At 65.4% G+C, this 21,979-nt stretch overlaps 1 non-coding gene across 1 annotated transcript; it reads left to right on the top strand.

Annotated features, from left to right (window-relative positions):
* Nucleotides 1–19,415: 19,415 nt before the first annotated feature.
* Nucleotides 19,416–21,308, top strand: LOC135107769 (small subunit ribosomal RNA). The gene has a single exon (XR_010271987.1). It is a non-coding gene; the product is annotated as a small subunit ribosomal RNA (ribosomal RNA).
* Nucleotides 21,309–21,979: the final 671 nt, after the last annotated feature.

Here is a 21,979-nt window from a genome sequence, read left to right as displayed (position 1 = left end):
AGGGGAGCGGAGCGGAGACACAAACCGACCACGTATCAAGGGCGTGAGGCCCCGCCAGAAGGGGAATCACGTCTCGCGAGCGGAGGGAGAGCGCAGGACCCCACGGAGCGTTAACACAACCACGGTACAAGGGCGGCGCGCCTCTCCCGGCAGGAGACGCATCCACCCTAGCCGGGGGAGGCGGGGGAGCGGAGCGGAGCAGCACACCGACCACGTGTCAAGGGCGTGAGGCCCTGCCAGGAGGGGAATCACGTCTCGCGAGCGGAGGGAGAGCGCGGGACCCCACGGCGCGTTAAAACAACCACGGTACAAGGGCGGCGCGCCTCTCCCGGCAGGAAATGCTTCCACCCCAGCAGGGGGAGGAAGGGGAGCGGAGCGGAGACACAAACCGACCACGTATCAAGGGCGTGAGGCCCCGCCAGAAGGGGAATCACGTCTCGCGAGCGGAGGGAGAGCGCAGGACCCCACGGAGCGTTAACACAACCACGGTACAAGGGCGGCGCGCCTCTCCCGGCAGGAGACGCATCCACCCCAGCCGGGGGAGGCGGGGGAGCGGAGCGGAGCAGCACACCGACCACATGTCAAGGGCGTGAGGCCCCGCCAGGAGGGGAATCACGTCTCGCGATTGGAGGGAGAGCGTTGGACCCCACGGCGCGTTAAAACAACCACGGTACAAGGGCGGCGCGCCACTCCCGGCAGGAGACGCTTCCACCCCAGCCGGGGGAGGCAGGGGAGCGGAGCGGAGACACAAACCGACCACGTATCAAGGGCGTGAGGCCCCGCCAGAAGGGGAATCACGTCTCGCGAGCGGAGGGAGAGCGCAGGACCCCACGGAGCGTTAACACAACCACGGTACAAGGGCGGCGCGCCTCTCCCGGCAGGAGACGCATCCACCCTAGCCGGGGGAGGCGGGGGAGCGGAGCGGAGCAGCACACCGACCACGTGTCAAGGGCGTGAGGCCCTGCCAGGAGGGGAATCACGTCTTGCGAGCGGAGGGAGAGCGCGGGACCCCACGGCGCGTTAAAACAACCACGGTACAAGGGCGGCGCGCCTCTCCCGGCAGGAGATTCTTCCACCCCTGCCGGGGGAGGCGGGGGAGCGGAGCGGAGCAACAAACCGACCACGTACGAAGGGCGTGAGGCCCCGCCAGAAGGGGAATCACGTCTCGCCAGCGGAGGGAGAGCGCGGGACCCCACGGCGCGTTAGAACAACCGAGGTACAAGGGCGTCGCGCCTCTCCCGGCAGGAGACGCTTCCACCCCAGCCGGGTGAGGCGGGGGAGCGGAGCGGAGAAACAAACCGACCACGTATCAAGGGCGTGAGGCCCCACCAGGAGGGGAATCACGTCTCGCGAGCGGAGGGAGAGCGCAGGACCCCACGGCGCGTTAAAACAACCACGGTACAAGGGCGGCGCGCCTCTCCCGGCAGGAGACGCTTCCACCCCAGCCGGGGGAGGCGGGGGAGCGGAGCGGAGCAACAAACCGACCACGTATCAAGGGCGTGAGACCCCGCCAGAAGGGGGATCACGTCTCGCGAGCGGAGGGAGAGCGCAGGACCCCACGGAGCGTTAACACAACCACGGTACAAGGGCGGCGCGCCTCTCCCGGCAGGAGACGCTTCCACCCCAGCTGGGAGAGGCGGGGGAGCGCCGTGGGGTCCCTCGCTCTCCCTCCGCTCGCGAGACGTGATTCCCCTTCTGGCGGGGCCTCAAGCCCTTGATACGTGGTCGGTTTCTTGCTCCGCTCCGCTCCCCCGCCTCCCCCGGCAGGGGTGGAAGCGTCTCCTGCCGGGAGAGGCGCGCCGCCCTTGTACCGTGGTTGTGTTAACGCTCCGTGGGGTCCTGCGCTCTCCCTCCGCTCGCGAGACGTGATCCCCCTTCTGGCGGGGTCTCACGCCCTTGATACGTGGTCGGTTTGTTGCTCCGCTCCGCTCCCCCGCCTCCCCCGGCTGGGGTGGAAGCGTCTCCTGCCGGGAGAGGCGCGCCGCCCTTGTACCTCGGTTGTGTTAACGCGCCGTGGGGTCCCTCGCTCTCCCTCCGCTCGCGAGATGTGATTCCCCTTCTGGCGGGGCCTCACGCCCTTGATACGTGGTCGGTTTGTTGCTCCGCTCCGCTTCCCCGCCTCCCCCGGCAGGGGTGGAAGCGTCTCCTGCCGGGAGAGGCGCGCCGCCCTTGTACCGTGGTTGTTTTAACGCGCCGTGGGGTCCCGCCCTCTCCCTCCGCTCGAGAGACGTGATTCCCCTCCTGGCGGGGCCTCACGCCCTTGACACGTGGTCGGTGTGTTGCTCCGCTCCGCTCCCCCGCCTCCCCCGGCTGGGGTGGAAGCGTCTCCTGCCGGGAGAGGCGCGCCGCCCTTGTACCGTGGTTGTGTTAACGCTCCGTGGGGTCCTGCGCTCTCCCCCCGCTCGCGAGACGTGATTCCCCTTCTGGCGGGGCCTCACGCCCTTGATACGTGGTCGGTTTGTGTCTCCGCTCCGCTCCCCTGCCTCCCCCTGCTGGGGTGGAAGTGTCTCCTGCCGGGAGTGGCGCGCCGCCCTTGTACCGTGGTTGTTTTAACGCGCTGTGGGGTCCAACGCTCTCCCTCCGCTCGCGAGACGTGATTCCCCTCCTGGTGGGGCCTCACGCCCTTGATACGTGGTCGGTTTGTTTCTCCGCTCCGCTCCCCCGCCTCACCCGGCTGGGGTGGAAGCGTCTCCTGCCGGGAGAGGCGCGACGCCCTTGTACCTCGGTTGTGTTAACGCGCCGTGGGGTCCCTCGCTCTCCCTCCGCTCGCGAGACGTGATTCCCCTTCTGGCGGGGCCTCACGCCCTTGATACGTGGTCGGTTTGTGTCTCCGCTCCGCTCCCCCTCCTCCCCCGGCAGGGGTGGAAGCGTCTCCTGCCGGGAGAGGCGCGCCGCCCTTGTACCGTGGTTGCTTTAACGCGCCGTGGGGTCCCACGCTCTCCCTCCGCTCGCGAGACGTGATTCCCCTCCTGGCGGGGCCTCACGCCCTTGACACGTGGTCGGTGTGTTGCTCCGCTCCGCTCCCCCGCCTCCCCCGGCTGGGGTGGAAGCGTCTCCTGCCGGGAGAGGCGCGCCGCCCTTGTACATCGGTTGTGTTAACGCGCCGTGGGGTCCCTCGCTCTCCCTCCGCTCGCGAGACGTGATTCCCCTTCTGGCGGAGCCTCACGCCCTTTGATACGTGGTCGGTTTGTGTCTCCGCTCCGCTCCCCCTCCTCCCCCGGCAGGGGTGGAAGCGTCTCCTGCCGGGAGAGGCGCGCCGCCCTTGTACCGTGGTTGTTTTAACGCGCCGTGGGTCCCGCGCTCTCCCTCCGCTCGCGAGACGTGATTCCCCTCCTGGCGGGGCATCACGCCCTTGACACGTGGTCGGTGTGCTGCTCCGCTCCGCTCCCCCGCCTCCCCCGGCTGGGGTGGAAGCGTCTCCTGCCGGGAGAGGCGCGCCGCCCTTGTACCGTGGTTGTGTTAACGCTCCGTGGGGTCCCGCGCTCTCCCTCCGCTCGCGAGACGTGATTCCCCTTCTGGCGGGGCCTCACGCCCTTGATACGTGGTCGGTTTGTGTCTCCGCTCCGCTCCCCTGCCTCCCCCTGCTGGGGTGGAAGCGTCTCCTGCCGGGAGAGGCGCGACGCCCTTGTACCTCGGTTGTGTTATCGCGCCGTGGGGTCCCGCGCTCTCCCTCCGCTCGCGAGACGTGATTCCCCTTCTGGCGGGGCCTCACGCCCTTGACACGTGGTCAGTGTGTTGCTCCGCTCCGCTCCCCCTCCTCCCCCGGCAGGGGTGGAAGCGTCTCCTGCCGGGAGAGGCGCGACGCCCTTGTACCTCGGTTGTGTTAACGCGCCGTGGGGTCCCTCGCTCTCCCTCCGCTCGCGAGACGTGATTCCCCTTCTGGCGGGGCCTCACGCCCTTGATACGTGGTCGGTTTGTGTCTCCGCTCCGCTCCCCCTCCTCCCCCGGCAGGGGTGGAAGCGTCTCCTGCCGGGAGAGGCGCGCCGCCCTTGTACCGTGGTTGCTTTAACGCGCCGTGGGGTCCCACGCTCTCCCTCCGCTCGCGAGACGTGATTCCCCTCCTGGCGGGGCCTCACGCCCTTGACACGTGGTCGGTGTGTTGCTCCGCTCCGCTCCCCCGCCTCCCCCGGCTGGGGTGGAAGCGTCTCCTGCCGGGAGAGGCGCGCCGCCCTTGTACATCGGTTGTGTTAACGCGCCGTGGGGTCCCTCGCTCTCCCTCCGCTCGCGAGACGTGATTCCCCTTCTGGCGGGGCCTCACGCCCTTGATACGTGGTCGGTTTGTGTCTCCGCTCCGCTCCCCCTCCTCCCCCGGCAGGGGTGGAAGCGTCTCCTGCCGGGAGAGGCGCGCCGCCCTTGTACCGTGGTTGTTTTAACGCGCCGTGGGTCCCGCGCTCTCCCTCCGCTCGCGAGACGTGATTCCCCTCCTGGCGGGGCATCACGCCCTTGACACGTGGTCGGTGTGCTGCTCCGCTCCGCTCCCCCGCCTCCCCCGGCTGGGGTGGAAGCGTCTCCTGCCGGGAGAGGCGCGCCGCCCTTGTACCGTGGTTGTTTTGACGCGCCGTGGGGTCCCGCGCTCTCCCTCCGCTCGCGAGACGTGATTCCCCTCCTGGCGGGGCCTCACGCCCTTGACACGTGGTCGGTGTGCTGCTCCGCTCCGCTCCCCCGCCTCCCCCGGCTAGGGTGGAAGCGTCTCCTGCCGGGAGAGGCGCGCCGCCCTTGTACCGTGGTTGTGTTAACGCTCCGTGGGGTCCTGCGCTCTCCCCCCGCTCGCGAGACGTGATTCCCCTTCTGGCGGGGCCTCACGCCCTTGATACGTGGTCGGTTTGTGTCTCCGCTCCACTCCCCTGCCTCCCCCTGCTGGGGTGGAAGCGTCTCCTGCCGGGAGTGGCGCGCCGCCCTTGTACCGTGGTTGTTTTAACGCGCCGTGGGGTCCAACGCTCTCCCTCCGCTCGCGAGACGTGATTCCCCTCCTGGTGGGGCCTCACGCCCTTGATACGTGGTCGGTTTGTTTCTCCGCTCCGCTCCCCCGCCTCACCCGGCTGGGGTGGAAGCGTCTCCTGCCGGGAGAGGCGCGACGCCCTTGTACCTCGGTTGTGTTAACGCGCCGTGGGGTCCCTCGCTCTCCCTCCGCTCGCGAGACGTGATTCCCCTTCTGGCGGGGCCTCACGCCCTTGATACGTGGTCGGTTTGTGTCTCCGCTCCGCTCCCCCTCCTCCCCCGGCAGGGGTGGAAGCGTCTCCTGCCGGGAGAGGCGCGCCGCCCTTGTACCGTGGTTGCTTTAACGCGCCGTGGGGTCCCACGCTCTCCCTCCGCTCGCGAGACGTGATTCCCCTCCTGGCGGGGCCTCACGCCCTTGACACGTGGTCAGTGTGTTGCTCCGCTCCGCTCCCCCGCCTCCCCCGGCTGGGGTGGAAGCGTCTCCTGCCGGGAGAGGCGCGCCGCCCTTGTACATCGGTTGTGTTAACGCGCCGTGGGGTCCCTCGCTCTCCCTCCGCTCGCGAGATGTGATTCCCCTTCTGGCGGGGCCTCACGCCCTTGATACGTGGTCGGTTTGTGTCTCCGCTCCGCTCCCCCTCCTCCCCCGGCAGGGGTGGAAGCGTCTCCTGCCGGGAGAGGCGCGCCGCCCTTGTACCGTGGTTGTTTTAACGCGCCGTGGGTCCCGCGCTCTCCCTCCGCTCGCGAGACGTGATTCCCCTCCTGGCGGGGCATCACGCCCTTGACACGTGGTCGGTGTGCTGCTCCGCTCCGCTCCCCCGCCTCCCCCGGCTGGGGTGGAAGCGTCTCCTGCCGGGAGAGGCGCGCCGCCCTTGTACCGTGGTTGTGTTAACGCTCCGTGGGGTCCCGCGCTCTCCCTCCGCTCGCGAGACGTGATTCCCCTTCTGGCGGGGCCTCACGCCCTTGATACGTGGTCGGTTTGTGTCTCCGCTCCGCTCCCCTGCCTCCCCCTGCTGGGGTGGAAGCGTCTCCTGCCGGGAGAGGCGCGACGCCCTTGTACCTCGGTTGTGTTATCGCGCCGTGGGGTCCCGCGCTCTCCCTCCGCTCGCGAGACGTGATTCCCCTTCTGGCGGGGCCTCACGCCCTTGACACGTGGTCGGTGTGTTGCTCCGCTCCGCTCCCCCTCCTCCCCCGGCTGGGGTGGAAGCGTCTCCTGCCGGGAGAGGCGCGACGCCCTTGTACCTCGGTTGTGTTAACGCGCCGTGGGGTCCCTCGCTCTCCCTCCGCTCGCGAGACGTGATTCCCCTTCTGGCGGGGCCTCACGCCCTTGATACGTGGTCGGTTTGTGTCTCCGCTCCGCTCCCCCTCCTCCCCCGGCAGGGGTGGAAGCGTCTCCTGCCGGGAGAGGCGCGCCGCCCTTGTACCGTGGTTGCTTTAACGCGCCGTGGGGTCCCACGCTCTCCCTCCGCTCGCGAGACGTGATTCCCCTCTGGCGGGGCCTCACGCCCTTGATACGTGGTCGGTGTGTCTCCGCTCCGCTCCCCCTCCTCCCCCGGCAGGGGTGGAAGCGTCTCCTGCCGGGAGAGGCGCGCCGCCCTTGTACCGTGGTTGCTTTAACGCGCCGTGGGGTCCCACGCTCTCCCTCCGCTCGCGAGACGTGATTCCCCTCCTGGCGGGGCCTCACGCCCTTGACACGTGGTCGGTGTGTTGCTCCGCTCCGCTCCCCCGCCTCCCCCGGCTGGGGTGGAAGCGTCTCCTGCCGGGAGAGGCGCGCCGCCCTTGTACATCGGTTGTGTTAACGCGCCGTGGGGTCCCTCGCTCTCCCTCCGCTCGCGAGACGTGATTCCCCTTCTGGCGGGGCCTCACGCCCTTGACACGTGGTCGGTGTGCTGCTCCGCTCCGCTCCCCCGCCTCCCCCGGCTGGGGTGGAAGCGTCTCCTGCCGGGAGAGGCGCGCCGCCCTTGTACCGTGGTTGTTTTGACGCGCCGTGGTGTCCCGCGCTCTCCCTCCGCTCGCGAGACGTGATTCCCCTCCTGGCGGGGCCTCACGCCCTTGACACGTGGTCGGTGTGCTGCTCCGCTCCGCTCCCCCGCCTCCCCCGGCTGGGGTGGAAGCGTCTCCTGCCGGGAGAGGCGCGCCGCCCTTGTACCGTGGTTGTGTTAACGCTCCGTGGGGTCCTGCGCTCTCCCCCCGCTCGCGAGACGTGATTCCCCTTCTGGCGGGGCCTCACGCCCTTGATACGTGGTCGGTTTGTGTCTCCGCTCCACTCCCCTGCCTCCCCCTGCTGGGGTGGAAGCGTCTCCTGCCGGGAGTGGCGCGCCGCCCTTGTACCGTGGTTGTTTTAACGCGCCGTGGGGTCCAACGCTCTCCCTCCGCTCGCGAGACGTGATTCCCCTCCTGGTGGGGCCTCACGCCCTTGATACGTGGTCGGTTTGTTTCTCCGCTCCGCTCCCCCGCCTCACCCGGCTGGGGTGGAAGCGTCTCCTGCCGGGAGAGGCGCGACGCCCTTGTACCTCGGTTGTGTTAACGCGCCGTGGGGTCCCTCGCTCTCCCTCCGCTCGCGAGACGTGATTCCCCTTCTGGCGGGGCCTCACGCCCTTGATACGTGGTCGGTTTGTGTCTCCGCTCCGCTCCCCCTCCTCCCCCGGCAGGGGTGGAAGCGTCTCCTGCCGGGAGAGGCGCGCCGCCCTTGTACCGTGGTTGCTTTAACGCGCCGTGGGGTCCCACGCTCTCCCTCCGCTCGCGAGACGTGATTCCCCTCCTGGCGGGGCCTCACGCCCTTGACACGTGGTCGGTGTGTTGCTCCGCTCCGCTCCCCCGCCTCCCCCGGCTGGGGTGGAAGCGTCTCCTGCCGGGAGAGGCGCGCCGCCCTTGTACATCGGTTGTGTTAACGCGCCGTGGGGTCCCTCGCTCTCCCTCCGCTCGCGAGACGTGATTCTCCTTCTGGCGGGGCCTCACGCCCTTGATACGTGGTCGGTTTGTGTCTCCGCTCCGCTCCCCCTCCTCCCCCGGCAGGGGTGGAAGCGTCTCCTGCCGGGAGAGGCGCGCCGCCCTTGTACCGTGGTTGTTTTAACGCGCCGTGGGTCCCGCGCTCTCCCTCCGCTCGCGAGACGTGATTCCCCTCCTGGCGGGGCATCACGCCCTTGACACGTGGTCGGTGTGCTGCTCCGCTCCGCTTTACCGCCTCCCCCGGCTGGGGTGGAAGCGTCTCCTGCCGGGAGAGGCGCGCCGCCCTTGTACCGTGGTTGTGTTAACGCTCCGTGGGGTCCCGCGCTCTCCCTCCGCTCGCGAGACGTGATTCCCCTTCTGGCGGGGCCTCACGCCCTTGATACGTGGTCGGTTTGTGTCTCCGCTCCGCTCCCCTGCCTCCCCCTGCTGGGGTGGAAGCGTCTCCTGCCGGGAGAGGCGCGACGCCCTTGTACCTCGGTTGTGTTATCGCGCCGTGGGGTCCCGCGCTCTCCCTCCGCTCGCGAGACGTGATTCCCCTTCTGGCGGGGCCTCACGCCCTTGACACGTGGTCGGTGTGTTGCTCCGCTCCGCTCCCCCTCCTCCCCAGGCTGGGGTGGAAGCGTCTCCTGCCGGGAGAGGCGCGACGCCCTTGTACCTCGGTTGTGTTAACGCGCCGTGGGGTCCCTCGCTCTCCCTCCGCTCGCGAGACGTGATTCCCCTTCTGGCGGGGCCTCACGCCCTTGATACGTGGTCGGTTTGTGTCTCCGCTCCGCTCCCCCTCCTCCCCCGGCAGGGGTGGAAGCGTCTCCTGCCGGGAGAGGCGCGCCGCCCTTGTACCGTGGTTGCTTTAACGCGCCGTGGGGTCCCACGCTCTCCCTCCGCTCGCGAGACGTGATTCCCCTCCTGGCGGGGCCTCACGCCCTTGACACGTGGTCGGTGTGTTGCTCCGCTCCGCTCCCCCGCCTCCCCCGGCTGGGGTGGAAGCGTCTCCTGCCGGGAGAGGCGCGCCGCCCTTGTACATCGGTTGTGTTAACGCGCCGTGGGGTCTCTCGCTCTCCCTCCGCTCGCGAGACGTGATTCCCCTTCTGGCGGGGCCTCACGCCCTTGATACGTGGTCGGTTTGTGTCTCCGCTCCGCTCCCCCTCCTCCCCCGGCAGGGGTGGAAGCGTCTCCTGCCGGGAGAGGCGCGCCGCCCTTGTACCGTGGTTGTTTTAACGCGCCGTGGGTCCCGCGCTCTCCCTCCGCTCGCGAGACGTGATTCCCCTCCTGGCGGGGCATCACGCCCTTGACACGTGGTCGGTGTGCTGCTCCGCTCCGCTCCCCCGCCTCCCCCGGCTGGGGTGGAAGCGTCTCCTGCCGGGAGAGGCGCGCCGCCCTTGTACCGTGGTTGCTTTAACGCGCCGTGGGGTCCCACGCTCTCCCTCCGCTCGCGAGACGTGATTCCCCTCCTGGCGGGGCCTCACGCCCTTGACACGTGGTCGGTGTGTTGCTCCGCTCCGCTCCCCAGCCTCCCCCGGCTGGGGTGGAAGCGTCTCCTGCCGGGAGAGGCGCGCCGCCCTTGTACATCGGTTGTGTTAACGCGCCGTGGGGTCCCTCGCTCTCCCTCCGCTCGCGAGACGTGATTCCCCTTCTGGCGGGGCCTCACGCCCTTGATACGTGGTCGGTTTGTGTCTCCGCTCCGCTCCCCCTCCTCCCCCGGCAGGGGTGGAAGCGTCTCCTGCCGGGAGAGGCGCGCCGCCCTTGTACCGTGGTTGTTTTAACGCGCCGTGGGTCCCGCGCTCTCCCTCCGCTCGCGAGACGTGATTCCCCTCCTGGCGGGGCATCACGCCCTTGACACGTGGTCGGTGTGCTGCTCCGCTCCGCTCCCCCGCCTCCCCCGGCTGGGGTGGAAGCGTCTCCTGCCGGGAGAGGCGCGCCGCCCTTGTACCGTGGTTGTTTTGACGCGCCGTGGTGTCCCGCGCTCTCCCTCCGCTCGCGAGACGTGATTCCCCTCCTGGCGGGGCCTCACGCCCTTGACACGTGGTCGGTGTGCTGCTCCGCTCCGCTCCCCCGCCTCCCCCGGCTGGGGTGGAAGCGTCTCCTGCCGGGAGAGGCGCGCCGCCCTTGTACCGTGGTTGTGTTAACGCTCCGTGGGGTCCTGCGCTCTCCCCCCGCTCGCGAGACGTGATTCCCCTTCTGGCGGGGCCTCACGCCCTTGATACTTGGTCGGTTTGTGTCTCCGCTCCGCTCCCCTGCCTCCCCCTGCTGGGGTGGAAGCGTCTCCTGCCGGGAGTGGCGCGCCGCCCTTGTACCGTGGTTGTTTTAACGCGCCGTGGGGTCCAACGCTCTCCCTCCGCTCGCGAGACGTGATTCCCCTCCTGGTGGGGCCTCACGCCCTTGATACGTGGTCGGTTTGTTTCTCCGCTCCGCTCCCCCGCCTCACCCGGCTGGGGTGGAAGCGTCTCCTGCCGGGAGAGGCGCGACGCCCTTGTACCTCGGTTGTGTTAACGCGCCGTGGGGTCCCTCGCTCTCCCTCCGCTCGCGAGACGTGATTCCCCTTCTGGCGGGGCCTCACGCCCTTGATACGTGGTCGGTTTGTGTCTCCGCTCCGCTCCCCCTCCTCCCCCGGCAGGGGTGGAAGCGTCTCCTGCCGGGAGAGGCGCGCCGCCCTTGTACCGTGGTTGCTTTAACGCGCCGTGGGGTCCCACGCTCTCCCTCCGCTCGCGAGACGTGATTCCCCTCCTGGCGGGGCCTCACGCCCTTGACACGTGGTCGGTGTGTTGCTCCGCTCCGCTCCCCCGCCTCCCCCGGCTGGGGTGGAAGCGTCTCCTGCCGGGAGAGGCGCGCCGCCCTTGTACATCGGTTGTGTTAACGCGCCGTGGGGTCCCTCGCTCTCCCTCCGCTCGCGAGACGTGATTCCCCTTCTGGCGGGGCCTCACGCCCTTGATACGTGGTCGGTTTGTGTCTCCGCTCCGCTCCCCCTCCTCCCCCGGCAGGGGTGGAAGCGTCTCCTGCCGGGAGAGGCGCGCCGCCCTTGTACCGTGGTTGTTTTAACGCGCCGTGGGTCCCGCGCTCTCCCTCCGCTCGCGAGACGTGATTCCCCTCCTGGCGGGGCATCACGCCCTTGACACGTGGTCGGTGTGCTGCTCCGCTCCGCTCCCCCGCCTCCCCCGGCTGGGGTGGAAGCGTCTCCTGCCGGGAGAGGCGCGCCGCCCTTGTACCGTGGTTGTTTTGACGCGCCGTGGTGTCCCGCGCTCTCCCTCCGCTCGCGAGACGTGATTCCCCTCCTGGCGGGGCCTCACGCCCTTGACACGTGGTCGGTGTGCTGCTCCGCTCCGCTCCCCCGCCTCCCCCGGCTGGGGTGGAAGCGTCTCCTGCCGGGAGAGGCGCGCCGCCCTTGTACCGTGGTTGTGTTAACGCTCCGTGGGGTCCTGCGCTCTCCCCCCGCTCGCGAGACGTGATTCCCCTTCTGGCGGGGCCTCACGCCCTTGATACGTGGTCGGTTTGTGTCTCCGCTCCGCTCCCCTGCCTCCCCCTGCTGGGGTGGAAGCGTCTCCTGCCGGGAGTGGCGCGCCGCCCTTGTACCGTGGTTGTTTTAACGCGCCGTGGGGTCCAACGCTCTCCCTCCGCTCGCGAGACGTGATTCCCCTCCTGGTGGGGCCTCACGCCCTTGATACGTGGTCGGTTTGTTTCTCCGCTCCGCTCCCCCGCCTCACCCGGCTGGGGTGGAAGCGTCTCCTGCCGGGAGAGGCGCGACGCCCTTGTACCTCGGTTGTGTTAACGCGCCGTGGGGTCCCTCGCTCTCCCTCCGCTCGCGAGACGTGATTCCCCTTCTGGCGGGGCCTCACGCCCTTGATACGTGGTCGGTTTGTGTCTCCGCTCCGCTCCCCCTACTCCCCCGGCAGGGGTGGAAGCGTCTCCTGCCGGGAGAGGCGCGCCGCCCTTGTATATCGGTTGTGTTAACGCGCCGTGGGGTCCCTCGCTCTCCCTCCGCTCGCGAGACGTGATTCCCCTTCTGGCGGGGCCTCACGCCCTTGATACGTGGTCGGTTTGTGTCTCCGCTCCGCTCCCCCTCCTCCCCCGGCAGGGGTGGAAGCGTCTCCTGCCGGGAGAGGCGCGCCGCCCTTGTACCGTGGTTGTTTTAACGCGCCGTGGGTCCCGCGCTCTCCCTCCGCTCGCGAGACGTGATTCCCCTCCTGGCGGGGCATCACGCCCTTGACACGTGGTCGGTGTGCTGCTCCGCTCCGCTCCCCCGCCTCCCCCGGCTGGGGTGGAAGCGTCTCCTGCCGGGAGAGGCGCGCCGCCCTTGTACCGTGGTTGTGTTAACGCTCCGTGGGGTCCCGCGCTCTCCCTCCGCTCGCGAGACGTGATTCCCCTTCTGGCGGGGCCTCACGCCCTTGATACGTGGTCGGTTTGTGTCTCCGCTCCGCTCCCCTGCCTCCCCCTGCTGGGGTGGAAGCGTCTCCTGCCGGGAGAGGCGCGACGCCCTTGTACCTCGGTTGTGTTATCGCGCCGTGGGGTCCCGCGCTCTCCCTCCGCTCGCGAGACGTGATTCCCCTTCTGGCGGGGCCTCACGCCCTTGACACGTGGTCGGTGTGTTGCTCCGCTCCGCTCCCCCTCCTCCCCCGGCTGGGGTGGAAGCGTCTCCTGCCGGGAGAGGCGCGACGCCCTTGTACCTCGGTTGTGTTAACGCGCCGTGGGGTCCCTCGCTCTCCCTCCGCTCGCGAGACGTGATTCCCCTTCTGGCGGGGCCTCACGCCCTTGATACGTGGTCGGTTTGTGTCTCCGCTCCGCTCCCCCTCCTCCCCCGGCAGGGGTGGAAGCGTCTCCTGCCGGGAGAGGCGCGCCGCCCTTGTACCGTGGTTGTTTTAACGCGCCGTGGGTCCCGCGCTCTCCCTCCGCTCGCGAGACGTGATTCCCCTCCTGGCGGGGCATCACGCCCTTGACACGTGGTCGGTGTGCTGCTCCGCTCCGCTCCCCCGTCTCCCCCGGCTGGGGTGGAAGCGTCTCCTGCCGGGAGAGGCGCGCCGCCCTTGTACCGTGGTTGTGTTAACGCTCCGTGGGGTCCCGCGCTCTCCCTCCGCTCGCGAGACGTGATTCCCCTTCTGGCGGGGCCTCACGCCCTTGATACGTGGTCGGTTTGTGTCTCCGCTCCGCTCCCCTGCCTCCCCCTGCTGGGGTGGAAGCGTCTCCTGCCGGGAGAGGCGCGACGCCCTTGTACCTCGGTTGTGTTATCGCGCCGTGGGGTCCCGCGCTCTCCCTCCGCTCGCGAGACGTGATTCCCCTTCTGGCGGGGCCTCACGCCCTTGACACGTGGTCGGTGTGTTGCTCCGCTCCGCTCCCCCTCCTCCCCCGGCTGGGGTGGAAGCGTCTCCTGCCGGGAGAGGCGCGCCGCCCTTGTACCGTGGTTGTGTTATCGCTCCGTGGGGTCCTGCGCTCTCCCTCCGCTCGCGAGACGTGATTCCCCTTCTGGCGGGGCCTCACGCCCTTGATACGTGGTCGGTTTGTGTCTCCGCTCCGCTCCCCTGCCTCCCCCTGCTGGGGTGGAAGCGTCTCCTGCCGGGAGTGGCGCGCCGCCCTTGTACCGTGGTTGTTTTAACGCGCCGTGGGGTCCAACGCTCTCCCTCCGCTCGCGAGACGTGATTCCCCTCCTGGTGGGGCCTCACGCCCTTGATACGTGGTCGGTTTGTTTCTCCGCTCCGCTCCCCCGCCTCACCCGGCTGGGGTGGAAGCGTCTCCTGCCGGGAGAGGCGCGACGCCCTTGTTCCTCGGTTGTGTTAACGCGCCGTGGGGTCCCGCGCTCTCCCTCCGCTGGCGAGACGTGATTCCCCTTCTGGCGGGGCCTCACGCCCTTGATACGTGGTCGGTTTGTTGCTCCGCTCCGCTCCCCCGCCTCCCCCGGCAGGGGTGGAAGCGTCTCCTGCCGGGAGAGGCGCGCCGCCCTTGTACCGTGGTTGCTTTAACGCGCCGTGGTGTCCCGCGCTCTCCCTCCGCTCGCGAGACGTGATTCCCCTCCTGGCGGGGCCTCACGCCCTTGACACGTGGTCGGTGTGCTGCTCCGCTCCGCTCCCCCGCCTCCCCCGGCTGGGGTGGAAGCGTCTCCTGCCGGGAGAGGCGCGCCGCCCTTGTACCGTGGTTGTGTTAACGCTCCGTGGGGTTCTGCGCTCTCCCTCCGCTCGCGAGACGTGATTCCCCTTCTGGCGGGGCCTCACGCCCTTGATACGTGGTCGTTTTGTGTCTCCGCTCCGCTCCCCTGCCTCCCCCTGCTGGGGTGGAAGCGTCTCCTGCCGGGAGTGGCGCGCCGCCCTTGTACCGTGGTTGTTTTAACGCGCCGTGGGGTCCAACGCTCTCCCTCCGCTGGCGAGACGTGATTCCCCTTCTGGCGGGGCCTCACGCCCTTGATACGTGGTCGGTTTGTTGCTCCGCTCCGCTCCCCCGCCTCCCCCGGCAGGGGTGGAAGCGTCTCCTGCCGGGAGAGGCGCGCCGCCCTTGTACCGTGGTTGCTTTAACGCGCCGTGGTGTCCCGCGCTCTCCCTCCGCTCGCGAGACGTGATTCCCCTCCTGGCGGGGCCTCACGCCCTTGACACGTGGTCGGTGTGCTGCTCCGCTCCGCTCCCCCGGCTGGGGTGGAAGCGTCTCCTGCCGGGAGAGGCGCGCCGCCCTTGTACCGTGGTTGTGTTAACGCTCCGTGGGGTCCTGCGCTCTCCCTCCGCTCGCGAGACGTGATTCCCCTTCTGGCGGGGCCTCACGCCCTTGATACGTGGTCGGTTTGTGTCTCCGCTCCGCTCCCCTGCCTCCCCCCGCTGGGGTGGAAGCGTCTCCTGCCGGGAGTGGCGCGCCGCCCTTGTACCGTGGTTGTTTTAACGCGCCGTGGGGTCCAACGCTCTCCCTCCGCTCGCGAGACGTGATTCCCCTCCTGGTGGGGCCTCACGCCCTTGATACGTGGTCGGTGTGCTGCTCCGCTCCGCTCCCCCGCCTCCCCCGGCAGGGGTGGCAGCGTCTCCTGCCGGGAGAGGCGCGCCGCCCTTGTACCGTGGTTGTTTTAACGCGCCGTGGGGTCCCGCGCTCTCCCTCCGCTCGCGAGACGTGATTCCCCTCCTGGCGGGGCCTCACGCCCTTGACACGTGGTCGGTGTGCTGCTCCGCTCCGCTCCCCCGCCTCCCCCGGCTGGGGTGGAAGCGTCTCCTGCCGGGAGAGGCGCGCCGCCCTTGTACCGTGGTTGTGTTAACGCTCCGTGGGGTCCTGCGCTCTCCCTCCGCTCGCGAGACGTGATTCCCCTTCTGGCGGGGCCTCACGCCCTTGACACGTGGTCGGTTTGTTGCTCCGCTCCGCTCCCCCGCCTCCTCCAGCTGGGGTGGAAGTGCCGTGGTTGTGTTAACGCGCCGTGGGGTCCCGCGCTCTCCCTCCGCTCGCGAGACGTGATTTCCCTTCTGGCGGGGCCTCACGCCCTTGACACGTGGTCGGTTTGTTGGTCCGCTCCGCTCCCCCAGGCAAGGTTCCCCGCCGGCAGGGGCTTGACCCCGTTGAGACGTGGCGGCATGTCCGTGGGGGTGCTTCGGTGTCCCGCGCGCTTCTCTGCTGTGGGAGGGTTGACGCCGTTGATGTAGCGCGCCTGGGGCGGCTGGTCGGGGAAACCTGCTGGGAGGGCCTTGGCGCCGTTAAAAGGGTAGGGGCTGCGGTGCCACGAAATCCGGGGAAAAGTCGTGAAAAGTGGAAGTTCAGGGCCAAAGTGGTCTACGGCGTCAAGGTGCTCCCGCGCTGGGAGGTAACCCAGGACCCCCTGATTCCGTCAATGTCGCACCAGGTTTCGGAAGCAACCTGCACCGAGGTCCCGTTTGCAAATATAGTAAGGAGGTCGGGTCTCAGGCCACCCGACCTACTACCTTGACGGGCTGATGAAGCTCCTCGGCGTGCGCGCTATCTCCGCCTTAACCCTGTTGAGATGAGACGATCCTTGGGTGGGGGTGAGGTTCGGAGGCGCACGTTTAACACCTCCAGAGGCTTGACGAGGTCATGGAGGTGTCTATCGAGGTTCATTCATTGATTCATTGGTGAGGCAATGAAGGAAAACCACCCGCTTTGGAGGTTGCCGGGCGGCACACGTGTCCCATGACGTATGCGTTTCGACGCTGCTAGGCGCGGTGCCGGTCCTTTGCTCCTCTGAGGGCCCGCTTGAGAGGTTGCCGGACGGTACACGTGTCCCATGACGTATGCGTTTCGACGCTGCTAGGCGCGGTGCCGGTCCTCTGCTCCTCTGAGGGCCCGCTTGAGAGGTTGCCGGACGGTACACGTGTCCCATGACGTATGCGTTTCGACGCTGCTAGGCGCGGTGCCGGTCCTCTGCTCCTCTGAGAGCCCGCTTTGGAGGTTGCCGGACGGCACACGTGTCCCATGACGTATGCGTTTCGACGCTGCTAGGCGCGGTGCCGGTCCTCTGCTCCTCTGAGGGCCCGCTTGAGAGGTTGCCGGACGGCACACGTGTCCCATGACGTATGCGTTTCGACGCTGCTAGGCGCGGTGCCGGTCCTCTGCTCCTCTGAGGGCCCGCTTTGGAGGTTGCCGGACGGCACACGTGTCCCATGACGTATGCGTTTCGACGCTGCTAGGCGCGGTGCCGGTCCTCAGCTCCTAATGATATCAACAAGAGTCCCATGCCACTCTTGTTCGCGCTGTTGCGAGCCTGGGCGTGCGCTTTCCACGTTAACCCCGACGGGATGATTCGGGTGGGGGGTTAACGTGACGCACCCTTACTATATATGTATGAATGGATTATGGATTTGACACCGTTAAGTGCCTAGACGAGGTGGGCTTCTTAATGCGTGTCGTGCTCGCAACAGCTGCGGCGGCGGCAAGCCGCTCTGAGAACCACCCCAACAGTTGTTACGCTATGGAGGTTGCTGGGTTGCACTCGCGTACCATGACGCACGTGAATCACCTCTGCTAGGCGCGGTGCGCGTCCCCCTCCTCCTGGCGTCAACTGTCCGAGAGGTCCTCGTCTCCTCTCGTCTCCTCTCCTTTGGATGAGAAGCGTCACGGCATTAGCTGCGGCTCCTCGTGGCGGCGCACACGGTGTGTGAGGTTTGTGTGTGTGCCAAAGCGAGTTTGCCTTGAATGCAGCGACCCCTCTTGTTTGGTGATGGTTACTCCACTCCCCGTGCGATTGATCATCTCGAGGGTTGTACCGTGGAGGGACGGTCACCCTGGTTCCTGAACTGACGCAGCTTCTATCGAGCGGTCGGTTGGAACGAAGCACCTCACGCTGTTTTTTTAGCGGGCTATGACGCTTTGCTGCAGCTGCTGCTGCTGCCGCTTGTTAAGGGGCGGGACAAGCTTGAGGGCAGCAGCAGCACGTGGTAGTAGCAGCAGCCTGCGGGGCAATGACTGTGTGCAATGAGAGTTATTGCCTGGTGCCAAGGAGGAACACGGCGATATGCCTGGCTTGTTTCTGCTGCGGCTCGTCTCCGTGGAAGGGGCACACGGAAGATAAAATGACTTACTTGTATGAATAAAAAATAAGAGACGACGAGCAAGAGCTGGGCGCAGCAAGTACCAACAAATGAGTAGTGAATGAACTTCACAATGAAGGATTTAAAATGGTGCTTTGCTGCGAGCTCGTCTCCGTGGAAGGGGCACACGGAAGATAAAATGACTTGTATGAATAAAAAATAAGAGACGACGAGCAAGAGCTGGGCGCAGCAAGTACCAACAAATGAGTAGTGAATGAACTTCACAATGAAGGATTTAAAATGGTGCTTTGCTGCGAGCTCGTCTCCGTGGAAGGGGCACACGGAAGAGAGAGAGAGAGAGAGAGAGACAGACAGAGAGAGAGAAAGAAACGAGCAAGCAAGCAAGCCAGTGGTGTTCAATGTGTTACCTTACCTGGTACCCTGCCAGAAAAAAAAAAAAAAAAATCAAAAACAGCTCTAACGATGCTTCGCTGCGGGAGGGCGCAGCAAGTATCCACAAAGGAGAGATGACCTCCTTTATTTTTTTTTTTTTAAGTTGAGAAGGGACGCGGCGTCGACAGACCTTTGGGGTCCGACGCTTCGCGATTTCCTGGTGGCTCTCTTACTACACTTTTGAGTGTCAGAAAGTCATGGCAATGGAATTGAAAGTGGAAAGGAGCAGCAGCAGCATGCCGTCTAGGCTACGGCTGGCTGGTGGGGGTGGCTTGAAGCCACCTTCCACCGAGTCATGTTGTTTCTGGGTAATCTCGCAGCAGCCGTCGTCGTCGTCAAGGCTACGACGGCGGCTCCGCTGCTACTATACTACTCGTGTCTGTTGTTCCCCGCCTCGGGGAGCTTCGCCGACCGTGGGTAGTGTTGGTGTGTCCATACTGCCTCGACCGTGCGTGCCCCGAGGTCGGGCTGTCGTCAGCGCAGGGCTGCTGCGGCTCTTGACGGGCCGTGGCTTAAGTGATGCTTAAGTGAACTTACCCTTGCGTCTGCGGCGGCCGTTGGGAGAGAGAGAGACCTCGTTGCCTCGTCACGACGGCGTTCGTGCTTGGCCTCGTTGTCTTCTGGCCTCGGTAGTGCCGGACTGTGTGTGTGTGTGCGTGGTTGTTGTAGTCCCCGCCTCGGGGAAGGTCGCCGACCGTGGGTAGTGTTGGTGTGTCCATACTGCCTCGACCGTGCGTGCCCCGAGGTCGGGCTGTCGTCAGCGCAGGGCTGCTGCGGCTCTTGACGGGCCGTAGCTTAAGTGATGCTTAAGTGAACTTACCCTTGCGTCTGCGGCGGCCGTTGGGACGTGCACCTCCTTGTTTTTGTCCCCGCCTCGGGGAAGGTCGCCGACCGTGGGTAGTGTTGGCGTGTCCATACTGCCTCGACCGTGCGTGCCCCGAGGTCGGGCTGTCGTCAGCGCAGGGCTGCTGCGGCTCTTGACGGGCCGTAGCTTAAGTGATGCTTAAGTGAACTTACCCTTGCGTCTGCGGCGGCCGTTGGGACGTGCGCGACAACCCCCACCACCTGGTCTGTGGCCAGCAAGGGCTCCTCTTCCTCCTGTTGTTAGTATTCCCCGCCTCGAGGAGCGGCGCCGACGATGGGTACTGTTGGTTGTTTCCACACTGCTCCGACTGTGCGCGCCTCGAGGTCCGGGCTGTCGTCAGCGCAGGGCTGCTGCGGCTCTTGACGGGCCGTGGCTTAAGTGATGCTTAAGTGAACTTACCCTTGTGTCTGCGGCAGCCGATGGGAAGAGGAAGGGAGGAGCCGTGATGTGATGTGATGGGTAGTGGTAGCAGGCAGCAACCGATTTCCAGTGCACAATGAATGAAGGGGCTGCTGCTCTCTGTCTGGATGAGCGCGCAAAAACCAAAATTGAATGAATAATCATGATGAGGGGATTGACAGATTGAGAGAGGGGGCCGTCATCGTGATGATGGCGGCGGCCCAGCAAACAAACCAACACAGACCAAGGCAAAAAAACCAAACCAAACCAAACCAAAATGCAAGAGGTGTCAGACAAACAAAGTGAGTGAGAGTGGGAGAGAAAGGAGAACGATGGTGGCGTTCTTCCTATAACCTAAGGCCAAAGAAAGCAAAACCCATAAACAAAACTACCTGGTTGATCCTGCCAGTAGTCATATGCTTGTCTCAAAGATTAAGCCATGCATGTCTAAGTACAAGCCCAATTAAGGTGAAACCGCGAATGGCTCATTAAATCAGCTATGATTCATTGGATCTGTAGCCCACACTTACTTGGATAACTGTGGTAATTCTAGAGCTAATACATGCATCACGTCTCTGACCGCAAGGGAAGAGCGCTTTTATTAGTTCAAAACCGGTCGGGCCTCGGTCCGCCAACCCCACCGTGTTGAATCTGAATAACTTGTGGCTGAGCGCACGGCCTCCAGTGCCGGCGCCGCCTCTTTCAAGTGTCTGCCTTATCAGCTTTCGATTGTAGGCTATGCGCCTACAATGGCTATAACGGGTAACGGGGAATCAGGGTTCGATTCCGGAGAGGGAGCCTGAGAAACGGCTACCACATCTAAGGAAGGCAGCAGGCACGCAAATTACCCACTCCCGGCACGGGGAGGTAGTGACGAAAAATAACGATGCGAGACTCATCCGAGGCCTCGCAATCGGAATGAGTACACTTTAAATCCTTTAACGAGGACCCATTGGAGGGCAAGTCTGGTGCCAGCAGCCGCGGTAATTCCAGCTCCAATAGCGTATATTAAAGTTGTTGCGGTTAAAAAGCTCGTAGTTGGATTTCAGTTCTGGACTGACGGTTCACCGCCCGGTGCACACTGTCACGCTCCGAACAGCCGTAACACAGCCCGCTGGCTCGCACGGGGTGCTCTTCACCGGGTGTCCCGCGTGGCCGGCAGAGTTTACTTTGAAAAAATTAGAGTGCTCAAAGCAGGCTACACTGATGGCCTGAATGCCTATGCATGGAATAATGGAATAGGACCTCGGTTCTATTTTGTCGGTTTTCTGAACCCGAGGTAATGACTAATAGGAACAGGCGGGGGCATTCGTATTGCGACGCTAGAGGTGAAATTCTTGGACCGTCGCAAGACGAACTACTGCGAAAGCATTTGCCAAGGATGTTTTCATTAATCAAGAACGAAAGTTAGAGGTTCGAAGGCGATCAGATACCGCCCTAGTTCTAACCATAAACGATGCTGACCAGCGATCCGCCGGTGTTATTCCCATGACCCGGCGGGCAGCTTCCGGGAAACCAAAGTCTTTGGGTTCCGGGGGAAGTATGGTTGCAAAGCTGAAACTTAAAGGAATTGACGGAAGGGCACCACCAGGAGTGGAGCCTGCGGCTTAATTTGACTCAACACGGGGAACCTCACCAGGCCCAGACACCGGAAGGATTGACAGATTGAGAGCTCTTTCTCGATTCGGTGGGTGGTGGTGCATGGCCGTTCTTAGTTGGTGGAGCGATTTGTCTGGTTAATTCCGATAACGAACGAGACTCTGGCCTACTAACTAGTCGACGGATCTCCAGCAATTGGTGTCCAGTTCGCAGCTTCTTCTTAGAGGGATAAGCGGCAATTCTAGCCGCACGAGATTGAGCAATAACAGGTCTGTGATGCCCTTAGATGTTCTGGGCCGCACGCGCGCTACACTGAAGGGATCAACGTGTCCTCCCCCTCCGAGAGGAGCGGGTAACCCGTTGAAATCCTTTCATGATAGGGATTGGGGTTTGCAATTGTCTCCCATGAACGAGGAATTCCCAGTAAGCGCAAGTCATGAGCTTGCGTTGATTACGTCCCTGCCCTTTGTACACACCGCCCGTCGCTACTACCGATTGAATGATTTAGTGAGGCCTTCGGACTGGCGCTCTTGGATGCCGGGCCTGCGTCGCGGTCAGTTCTGCTGCCGCCGCTGGGCTCTTTCGGCGCCTCGAGCTGACGGAAAGATGTCCAAACTTGATCATTTAGAGGAAGTAAAAGTCGTAACAAGGTTTCCGTAGGTGAACCTGCGGAAGGATCATTAACGTGTTGTTGGTTTTGAAGGCGAACCCCACACTCAAAATAGAGCTAATACAAATAATGGGTGGTCGCGGTTCGCTCAAGCAGCGAGCCGTTGACCTGTTGGCGGGGCAAAAGGTGGTGCCCTGCCCGCCCAAAAAAAAAAAAAAAAAAAGGAAAGAGAGAGGGAAACCTTTCTTTTTCCGCTTCTTCTCCCCGCGCTCCGTGCCGGAGCGTGGGGTAGACCAACTGTTGTTACTTACACACCACGCCCACGGGAAACCACGGCGTTTGGTGCCTCCGTCGTCGCCGTAGTAGTGGCTAGGTGAGCCCGCTGGTTAATTCCGATAACGGCGACGATGACGGTCGGAGGAGAAGTTGGTGGTGGGTCCCGCCGCGAGGCCCACTCCTCTTCTACTAACCCCGATCGCCTCCCGTGCTGCGGGAGGGAAGGCACCACTCGTCCCCGGCGTTTGGTGCCTCCATCGTCGCCGTAGTAGTGGCTAGGTGAGCCCGCTGGTTAATTCCGATAACGGCGACGATGACGGTCGGAGGAGAAGTTGGTGGTGGGTCCCGCCGCGAGGCCCACTCCTCTTCTACTAACCCCGATCGCCTCCCGTGCTGCGGGAGGGAAGGCACCACTCGTCCCCGGCGTTTGGTGCCTCCATCGTCGCCGTAGTAGTGGCTAGGTGAGCC

Source organism: Scylla paramamosain, chromosome 15 (genome assembly GCF_035594125.1).
Source record: "Scylla paramamosain isolate STU-SP2022 chromosome 15, ASM3559412v1, whole genome shotgun sequence".
NCBI lineage: Eukaryota > Metazoa > Arthropoda > Malacostraca > Decapoda > Portunidae > Scylla > Scylla paramamosain.
Note: the sequence above shows the minus strand (reverse complement) of the source record. Positions and strands in the feature narration are given on the sequence as shown.